The sequence below is a fragment of the Vigna radiata genome, chromosome 6, assembly GCF_000741045.1.
Source record: "Vigna radiata var. radiata cultivar VC1973A chromosome 6, Vradiata_ver6, whole genome shotgun sequence".
Lineage (NCBI taxonomy): Eukaryota > Viridiplantae > Streptophyta > Magnoliopsida > Fabales > Fabaceae > Vigna > Vigna radiata.
Window position 1 is genome coordinate 8,899,043 of NC_028356.1, and position 8,815 is coordinate 8,907,857.

Here is an 8,815-nt window from a genome sequence, read left to right on the forward strand (position 1 = left end):
TCATTAACGTCACCTACAAGATGTCGGTTGTGGATCCGACGTTAAAAGCCCAAAATAACAGACGTCTAAAGCCCTTTCTGCATTAGTGAGCTCAATGCAAATGTGGTTAATTAAGAATTATAAGTAATGACTTAATAATGTGAATTAATTAATTAATGCATATAAATTATACATTTATATATGAATAAATGAATTAATATAACACATTATCACATTAAATTAACCGATGTGAGTTTTCATAACAAGCTTAATGGATGTGAGTCTTCATCATAAGCTTTTTCCTTGACTTTGTGGTTTTTAGGAGGGAACATTTTGCCAATAAGTAGATGAGAAACCATGACTAAATTTAAGAAACAAGTTAAATCGTCTATGTATCTGGTGGCTTTAATGGGATGTGCATTTGGAGTGTTCAATTACAAGCTAAGTTTCAAGAATCCTGGTTTTTTATTATTATAGTGTAATTTCATTATGAAATTACCAATAGGATAACTTAAAAAAAATTGAACTTGGACAATGAAGTCATGCCATGCTGATGTTATTTTACTTCACTGAAATGAAGTTGTGTTAAGTCAATATTACTTAACAAAATAAAATTAAAATAATTAATTTTTCTCAAAAATAATAAAATTTAATATGTAACAAAGAAATAAGTTTTTTTAAAAAACACACTTGCAAAACTGTAGCACAACCAAATATGTGTATAACTTCGTGGTAACTTTTGTTGTTATATTTATGGGATGTTGTTAACAGTTGATTTTACTGTTATCTGTGATGCAATTTTAATACTAAATCAACTCTCTTTGACCTTGAAGCTTGCTTAAACTCTTGCTTTTAGTTGAAATTTGTGAATAAGTTAGTCGATGTTACACTTAATGATTTTTATTATTAATTCCTTCAATTTTGTAGGTTATTGATATATTTTGGAAGGGGAGCAAAGTATCAAGGAGTTGGAACCTAGGAAGGACAACGAAAGCATAAGAATAGAAGGCTGCAGAATCTTGGGCCACACAACCATTCTTGGGCCCTGGGCGCTAGTTCTCAAACAACCACGCCTGATTTCCCTCTTCTGGGGCGCTGAGCCGTGGAAGCCACACAATCATGCTTGGTTCCCCCCAGCCAGGGCGCTGAGCACCAGTTGTCCCGTAACAGGCCTGAGTGCTACCTTTAAGGGCTTTGAGTGCCATTCTTCGTGCAAACTCGCCTGGTTGCCTCATCTAGGGCGTTGAGCACCAGAAACATGTCACGCAACATGCCTGGTTGCCTCAACTAGGGTGCTGAGCATTGGCGACGTGGGCTTATATGGAACATTTGATCTATTTAAAGGCTTTTACGTATTAAGGTGGATATCTTTTGACGGTTGAAGCATAAAAATCCTATTTTCGACCCTTTAGAGGAAGATTGGGCATGTGACAACTTTCCTTTTCTCTTTCTAGGGTTTCCATCTCATTTACATTCTTCCATTGTAAGCCAAGGTTCTCCATGACAATGGAAAGCTAAATTCATTTGTTGTTGGGGAAAGATATGTAACCTCTGAATTTCATGTATTTGAACATGAATTGAATATCTTATGTTTCTTTCATTGAATGTTAGTGATTTTCTCATATTATTAATGCTTGTTATGTTTTTGGCCATTCATAGCTTGATGATTGGATTTATGTGTTATTGGGAAATACTCATGAATCATGATCTAGAGAAATTCACCTAAAGGAAATATTATCTATGGATAGAGATAGGACTTTTGGTTGTCTTAAGCTTTATTTTTCTTAATGCGGAATTGATTGTTAGGTTTTCAAGGGATTAAGGTCTAATAATCAAGGGTAGGCTTTTTACGCCAAGGGATTGTGTTGGAAAATAAAGATTAAGGTTCACTGTGAAAATCTCTCATTTAATGTTGATTGCTATCGCATGTAGTGTTGATTGCTAATTTGTTGTGATTAGATTAGATTTGTTACTGTTATTGTTCTTTCTTAATTATATGCTCTGATTTGTAACAACTCCTAAAGTTAAGGGAGAACCATGTATTATAAAATAGTGCAATACATTGAATAAAATCAGAGATGATTTTATCCCAAAATATATTTCTTCATGGTATCAGAGCGGTAATCGTATCCTGAACTATGCCCTCATCCGGTCAATCATCCTTCACCACCACCGGCGAGAACTCATCCTCAATCGGATCCTCCCTTAGCCAAATCGCTATGGATTCCTTCACTCTGAAATTACAAACCATAAACTCTCTGGTCACAATTATCTTTCGTGGTCACAATCCATTCGTATGTTCATTCGCGGAAAAGGAAAATATGACTTTCTTACCAGTGAATCCGTTCAAGCCAACACTATCATGCACGAAAATACTTAGCATAAAGCCCTCCTCACCTCCGCCGACAACCTTTCATGGATTGTTGATTCTGGCGCATCAGATCATATGACTGGTAACTCGTCTCTATTCTCTACATTGAATTCGTGTAATTCGAGTGCCACTGTGACAATTGCCGATGGAAGCAAGTCACCGATGTTGGAACTGTTAAACTTTCTGAAAAACTCACATTGAATCAAGTTTTTTACATTCCTGATCTTAAGTGCAACCTCTTGTCAGTGTCAAAATTAAATAAGGATTTGAAATGCTTAACAGTATTTGAAAGCAATTTGTGTCTGTTTCAGGAGCGGGAGTCAGGAACAACGATTGGATGTGCTAAACTCATAAATGGGCTCTACCATTTTTCTACAAATAAACCAAGTCATCATCCTCATCCACGAGAGTCAATATCACCGTCTTATCCTTGCTGTTTTTCTTCAAATAAAATTGGTGATGTTATGCTTCTTCATTACCGATTAGGTCACCCTAATTTTGGGTATCTCAAACACTTGTTTCCAAATTTGTTCATTAATAAAAAGGTGGATGATTTTTTCTGTGAAGTGTGTCAGTTGTCAAAACATACTTGTGCATCTTATATTCCATTACCTTATGTTGCATCAAAACCTTTTTCAAAAATTCACTATGACATTTGGGGAGCCTTCCGAAGTCTCTTCAATCAATGGAGCTCGGTGGTTCCTCATTCTTGTTGACGATCATACACGTCTATGTTGGGTTTATCTTATGAAAACAAAATTCGAAACCATATCAATAATCAAGCAGTTTCACTTAATGGTTATTACTCAATTTCAAACTCGAATAACCAATTTTCACTCGGATAATGCAAAAGAATTTTTCAACAAAGACCTTAGCAATTTCTTATCATGTAATGGAATTATTCATACCAGTTCATGTGTTTACACACCTCAACAAAACGGTATTGCAGAACGTAAATTGCGTCATTTGTTACAAGTAGCCCGGTCAATCATGTTCACCTCTCATGTTCCTAATTTTTATTGGGGTGATGCTATTCTCACCTCGGCATATTTAATCAACCGAATGCCTTCAAGAGTCCTCAAGTTCAAAACACCATGTCAGAAACTCCAAGAGTTATTTCCAGCTTACCGGTTAGTTTCCCGAATCTCTTCAAAAATCTTTGGGTGTTCCTCTTTTGTCCACTTATATAATCAGAGAAAACTTGATCCAAAGTCAATTAAATGCATTTTTGTGGGATATTCACCAACTCAAAAGGGTTACAAATGTTACTCTCCCTCACACAAAAAATATTTTATCACCATGGATGTTACATTCAATGAACAAGAATCATTTTATCCAAGCTCTCGGCTTCAGGGGGAGAAACAAAATCATGTTGAACCCTCAATCTTGTTCTCAGTTTTCCCAACACCCATACCCTTGCCAACAACCGAACCATCTCAAATTTTACGTCAGTTTGACGCTGCCAGTCCAACCACCACGAGTCCGTCAATTCAAATTGTCCTAAACACGAGTCAGTCGAGTGTCCGAAACACGAGTCCATGTCCAGCAGAAGAAGATAGAGCTCGACCACATATTCAATCTGAGTTCTTGGCTTCTAACACTGAGCAACATGAAGAGCAACCAGGTACTATTAATTCATCTCAAGTTCCTATGTTTAATGATACTAATGTGGATCTCCCAATTGCACTAAGAAAACAATCTCGATCATGCGGCCCTTATCGGATGGAGGACTACATATATTATGGACATTTGTCAAATAGCCACCATGCATTTGTATCCTTTCTTGATGCAATCCAAATTCCACAATCCATTGAAGAAGCTCTTAGCGTCACTGAATGGAAGCAAGTCGTACAGGTTGAGATGAAGGTTATGAAAAAGAACAACACATGGGAGTTAACAACTCTTCCTCTGAGTAAGAAAGCTGTGGGTTGTCAATGGTTGTTTACGATAAAGCATAATGCAGACGAAACTGTGGATAGATTAAAAGCAAGATTGGTGGCAAAGGGGTACACTCAATCCTATGGTTTAGACTATAGTGAGACATTTGCCCCCGTAGCAAAACTTAATATGATCTGTATCATACTCTCTCTTGCAGCAAATTTAGATTGGCCATTACATCAATTTGATGTGAAAAATGCCTTCCTCAACAGTGATTTGGAAGAAGAAGTATTCATGTGTATTCCTCCTGGTCTTACTACTCAACAAAATCAAGACAAAGTGTGTAGACTCAGAAAGTCATTGTACAGGCTGAAGCAATCTCCTAGAGCATGGTTTGACAAGTTCACTAAAGTCTTAAAACAAAACCACTACAGTCAAAGTCTAGCCGACCACACATTGTTTACTAAACACTTATCATCTGGGAAGTGCACCATCCTGAGTGTGTATGTAGACGACATTGTAATCACGGGAGATGATGTCGAGGACATAGTTCGGCTTAAGACTCTTCTTGCTGCAGAATTTGAGATTAAAGATCTCGGTCAACTACGATACTTCTTGGGAATGGAAGTTGCTCGCTCTAAGCAAGGTATTTCGGTGTCTCAGAGGAAATATACAATGGATCTACTCAAGGAGACAGGTATGATCAATTGCAAACCTATTGATACCCCTATGGACCCCAATCATAAACTGTATAGCCGAACAACTGAAGCCGGAGTTGATTGAACACGTTATCAAAAGCTTGTTGGAAAGCTTATATATTTGGCTCGCACTAGACCTGACATTGGGTTTGCTGTAAGTATGGTGAGTCGTTTCATGAACAACCCATCTGAGACTCACATGGAGGCTGTTATGCGAATTCTGAGGTCAGCCCCGGGCTTGGGTTTGTTATTTAGAAAGTCTGGCAGTCAGAGAGTTGAAGTGTTCACCGATGCTTATTGGGCTGGTTCTCCAATTGATAGGAAATCAACCTCAGGTATGTGCACCTTTGTCTGGGGAAACCTTGTCACTTGGAGAAGAAAGAAGCAAACCGTCATTGCTCGAAGTAGTGCAGAAGCAGAACTCCGATCTCTTGCGAATGGTGTATGTGAGGGATTATGGATTCATAGATTGTTGGGTGATATGAAGATATCAATTAGTGGACCAATTAAGCTGAATTGTGACAATCAATCTACACTAAGCATCGCCAAAGATCCAGTACAACATGATCGTACCAAACATATCGAGATAGACAGACACTTCATCAATGATCACATTGAGAGCAAGCAGATTTTGCTGAATTTTGTGCCTTCAAAACACCAAGTTGCTAATGTGCTTACCAAGCCACTTTCACGCGTGAACTTCATTGATATGACAAACAAGCTTAATCTAGTTAACATCTATGATCAAGCTTGAGGGGGAGTGTTGGAAAATAAAGATTAAGGTTCACTGTGAAAATCTCTCATTTAATGTTGATTGCTATCGCATTTAGTGTTGATTGCTAATTTGTTGTGATTAGATTAGATTTGTTACTGTTATTGCTCTTTCCTAATTATATGCTCTGATTTGTAACAACTCCTAAAGTTAAGGGAGAACCATGTATTATAAAATAGTACAATACATTGAATAAAATCAGAGATGATTTTATCCCAAAATATATTTCTTCAGATTGAGTTCTAAGTAATTTAGTAAGTGACATCTAACCCCAACAACATCATCATGTCATATCATCAATTTCATCCACTTATTCTTATTTTAGCGTCAAAAATTAACTTTACCTTTAAAGCATCATATTTACTTTTATTGCATTTTAATTTCATTCAATGGAATCATTCTTCAGTCTTAATTAGTTAAGGTATTATACGATTGTTTAGTGGCACGAGTCTCTTGACAAACGATACCTGGTCTTACCATTTTATATTACTTGATACGATTTGGTATACTTGCCGAACCCTTAACAGATGCTCGATTCAAACTACTTACTATTAAAGTATGCATGACATCACCTCAACTATACATATTCAGTTCATGGACATTGTCTAATTTACTAAAAGGGACACTCATAATAACAACACAATTCCAAGGAAAATGAAAAACTTCAATTGCTAACAAAATATATTACCGACAAAAACTATCAACACTTATTTTGTTTTGAAATCTGTTTTCAGTCAACTTTTCTTTCATAGTCATAATCGTCATGTCCTCCTGCTCCTCCCTAAATAAGTTATTAACAATCTCTCCTACATCATTTTCCAAGTGAACACTTTCACCACTATTAATAAACCAAAGAAAAAAAACATCCTAAATTGTGAAAGGGACTAAATTCTCCCCAATCTTGAAATCCCTTTTACAAACATCCCACCTACTAATGAATTCTTCAAGTATAGGGCTAGAAATTACCACACACTCTACCATATCGACTAACAATTTGAAAGATGGGGCCTTTAACGCTCATTTTGAAATGAGTTTAGACAACCATTCAAATAAAGTATATGTTATGTTTGTACTATGTGCCAAACTCCAAGTGTAAATCAAAGCATAGGTTCGTAAATTGAATACAAAAATTAACCTATTCGATATTAAATTTAAATAGTTGCACCATACTTACCATTTCACTTTGTTCTTCGTCAATTTTAGTATACCCTGCACATTTTTCAAAAACAAACAAGTTATCTCTCAACATCACAACCAAATGTACAGTACTGCAATGTGGCCTATTACTGGGCTCAAAGTCATTGATGCTGACAATGATGCGAAGAAAATGGAAGCACAACATTTCCCAAAGCTACGAACAAACCACAATGACGCTAACACATGAATTGGAATATGGTAGCACAATATTTGTTCCCAAAGCCACGAAGAAAACACAATGCCATTGACACAGAACTGGAAAATGGAAGCACAATATTCGTTTGCAAAATTGTGAAGAAACATGCACCAACAAGCACCATCCAACCCTAAACACAACGCCAACACCCACAATCCAACCAATAACCACAATATTCGTTCGCAAATGTCATTTTTCTCCGCAACCATAACAATGGTATTTGAGGAAGATTCTTGATTTTCCTTCCTTCCACTTTTTGAATCTTTTTTTACCTTTAGACTTCATGAACTTGCTTAGCCTTTTGATAAAGAGACTCATGTTTTCTTCTTCTTCATTTAATTCCTCATCTTCTTTACCACTTTTTCCTTTATCAACATTTGAAAGAGAGATTCTTGAAAGCCAGATTCTTTTTCTTACCTTTTTTTTTTCATCTTCATTCAACCTTCCAAGATCAATTTCATGTTCTCTCCAACTTTCTAAATAATGCAGTCATAGACATAGTGTTGAGATTTTGTGACTTACTTATCATAGTCACTTTGGGTTGTCAAGTCTTGTCTAAAGATTTAAGAACTTTTATGTTAAGTTCATCAATATCAAAGGACTTACCTAACCCAATGATATGATTCATAATGTGAGTAAAGAGTTTTTTGACATCAATAATAGTTTCTCCTTGCTTCATTCGTAACATCTCAAATTCTTGAATCAGGGTATTCCTTCTTGCTCTTCTTACATAATTTGTTCCTTCGTAAGTGACCCTCAACATCTCTCACATTTCTTGAGCATTCTTACATACAAAGATCTTATAAAACTCATCAACAATTAAAGCCAATAATATAATGCTACGAGCCCTTACATCATGTTGAGCTCTTCTTATGTCATCAACATTCCATTGGCCATAGGGTTTAGGTTCCTACAAATTGTTAATAAACACAGTAGGAACAAAAAGGCCATTTGTGATATTTTCCCAAATTTCACTACCAACAGAATCCATAAAAAATTGTATTCTGACTTTCCAGAAAATATAGTTTTCACTAGTAAACAAAGGAGGTTTGTTGATAAGTGCAACTTTAACAAAGGTTTGATGCTGTCCCGCCATTTGAATACCTATCAAAGTAAGCTCTGATACCAATTGTGGTGCAACAGAATGATTAGTGTGTTAACAATAAACTAAGAGGGAGGTAAATTGGTTTTTATTCGCAAATGTGTGCCTTTTATAATTTTCTCTCAAATTAATCTTACTTAGCAGATAATTTAAACAAATAAAATAGAGTAAGGGAAGAGAGAAATTGTAGAGAGGATTTTATATTGGTTCAAATCACAAGGATCCTACGTCCAATTGCTAATCCTACAAAGAGATTAACGTTCCACAATCACAAAACCAATAAAATTTTACATTCACACATAAAAATAAGTTTAAGGTTTAGAAACACCTCTCTTGTTACCACAAGAGATGATACTCACTTTCCCTAAAGACCACAGAGGATAAACACCTCCTTGGAATGCTTCACAAAGGATGACAAACTTCACTCAGCAACAACAACAACACACAATCACACCCATAGTGAAAGTTCTCACTCTTTTCCACATCAAGTTTCCAAAGCCAATTTGCAAAGATACAAAAACCCTAGGTCACACTTCACTTTAGTTCCAAAAAGTGTAGTTGTGTGTTTTGAACAAGGATCTATATACTTTATATAAAGACTTCATTTAAGGACATCTCCAAA